General features: G+C 41.2%; 1 non-coding gene across 1 annotated transcript; it reads right to left on the bottom strand.

Annotated features, from left to right (window-relative positions):
- Positions 1-1,728: 1,728 nt before the first annotated feature.
- Positions 1,729-1,803, bottom strand: Trnat-ugu (transfer RNA threonine (anticodon UGU)). Its single transcript has one exon. It is a non-coding gene; the product is annotated as a tRNA-Thr (tRNA).
- Between the last annotated feature and the right edge of the window lie 697 nt (positions 1,804-2,500).

Below are 2,500 nucleotides of genomic sequence, written 5' to 3'. Positions count from 1 at the left end.
TATAAATACTATCTTTCTGGAATATTTTATATTTGCATAACTTACTCCACTCTCCATCCAGTTCAGTTCTGTACCGGCAATATGTTGGTGTCCTTAATAAGTGTGCTGTCAATGCTAAGTGTTGTATTTCATTGATTACTCAACTTTTAAATTTTGACTTGATTGTGGTTTCAATGTGAGACTATCATGGGCAAAGCCCTTATGGAGATTACTTTCTGTTGCCTTAATGTGACTTGTTGATGGTATTTACCTACATCTGCATCTACATAAATGTTCTTCAAGCCACGAAGGGAACCTTGTATGACTACTAGTCATTTCCTTTCCTGTTCCACTCGCAAATGGTCCTTACAAAAAATTGTACGTTGGCAACATTAGGATCATTTTGCAGTTCTCTAAATTTTCTCAGTAGTGTTTCATGAAACGAACTTAGTCTTCCCTTCATGGATTCCCTTTCGAGTTCATTAAGCATCTTCATAATACTCATGTGGTGATCAAACCTATCTGTAACAATTTTAACCTCTGAATTGCTTTGACAACTTCCTTTAATCTGATCTTTTTTGTGGGAATCCCAAATACTCAAACAGTACTCAACAGTGGATCTCAATAATGTTCTATGTGCAGTTTTCTTTATCAATGAGACACACTTCGCCAGAATTATCCCACTAAACCAAAGTCAACCATTTACTTTCCCTATGACCATAATTACTAGCTTGTTCCATCTCATATTGCTTTGCAACATGATTTCTATATATTTCATCAATGTGATTATGTCAAATAGCACACCTCTAATACTGTATTTGAATGTTACAGGATTGTTTTTCCTTCTCATGTGCATTAACTTTCATTTTTCTACATTTAGAGAAAGTGCTGTTCATCACACCAGACAGATGTTTTGTCTGAGTAATCCTGCATCATCCTACAGTCACACAATGATTACACCTTCCTGTACATTATAGCATCATCAGCAAACAGACACAGATTGCTGCTCACTCTGTTTGTCAGATCAATCCAGGATGGTGTACTTATCTTTGGGCCACTCATGTATCTGGGGACCTCTTCTAAAGCTCAGACTGTTGTTAAGTAGGGATACGGAATCTAGTTTGTGCCCCTCATCCACGGTGTACAATACATCATGTGAGAAAAGGACAACCTGAGTTTTTTGTATGAGTAATGGTTTCTAAATCCTTGCTGATCTGTGGACAAGAAGCTTTTCTGCCTCCAGGAAATTTATTATATTTGAACCTAGAATATGCTATAGATATCTGGTGCAAAAGACTGTTAAGAATTTTAGTCTGTAATTTGAATGGTCTATTCTGTTACAATTCTTATGTACAGGAGTCATCTGCTTATTTTTCCAGGTGGTTTTAACTTTGCAATGGATGAGAGATTATTACAATAAGTGCAAGATGAGTAAGGAGCCATTTCTGATGAGTACTCTCTACCAAACTGAGTTGGGATTAAAATGTAACCAGCTTTCATGGCTAAATTTCAGTTACTTAACTTGCTGATGATTGACAATTTGACCAAGGTGTGAAACTCATGTTTGTTGCAGTTCCTCCTCCTAAAATAACATCTGGGTCCAGTTTTATGTATGTAAAGCAATTTATGTCAAGTTAATCAAAAAGGCGGCCAAAATGGACAAAATAATTTAATGAAATGATAATTAACTGGACACCCTACCTGCAAACAGGCGTTGATCTACTTCATTGGGGACATGTTGAAAACGTGTGCCCCGACCGGGACTCGAACCCAGGAACTCCTGCTTACATGGCAGACGCTCTATCCATCTGAGCCACCGCGGGCACAGAGGATAGTGCGTCTGCAGGGACTTATCCCTTGCACGCTCCCCGTGAGATCCACATTCCCAACATGTCCACACCACTACATTCGTAGTGCGCCTAATAGATGTTTGCCCATCATACTCATTACTCGTGGCAGATTAATCTACCAAGTCCCATACGAGTTCGGGCATAGCGTGTGCGTTCGCACACGAAGGTCAATGGCCGGGAAGCCATATTTTAACTATATATGACGGTAGTATCTGTTCCCGAAAGAACAGTTACCGTGGATGACCATGCAGCTTTGCTGGAAATGAAATGATAATTAAATGGACACCCTTGCTGCAAACAGGCATTGATGTACTTCATTGGGGACATGTTGAAAATGTGTGCCCCAACTGGGACTTGAACCCGGGAACTCCTGCTTACATGGCCGACGCTCTATCCATCTGAGCCACCGTGGGCACAGAGGATAGTGCAAACATCTATTAGGCACACTACGAATGTAGTGGTGTGGACATGTTGGGAATGTGGATCTCACGGGGAGCGTGCAAGGGATAAGTCCCTGCAGGTGCACTATCCTCTGTGCCCGCAGTGGCTCAGATGGATAGAGCATCTGCCATGTAAGCAGGAGTTCCCGGGTTCGAGTCCCGGTCGGGGCACACGTTTTCAACATGTCCCCAATGAAGTACATCAACGCCTGTTTGCAGCTAGGGTGTCCA

Source organism: Schistocerca cancellata, chromosome 2, assembly GCF_023864275.1.
Source record: "Schistocerca cancellata isolate TAMUIC-IGC-003103 chromosome 2, iqSchCanc2.1, whole genome shotgun sequence".
Classification (NCBI taxonomy): domain Eukaryota; kingdom Metazoa; phylum Arthropoda; class Insecta; order Orthoptera; family Acrididae; genus Schistocerca; species Schistocerca cancellata.
The sequence above is the reverse complement of the archived record's forward strand: the minus strand, read 5'-3'. Positions and strand labels throughout refer to the sequence as shown.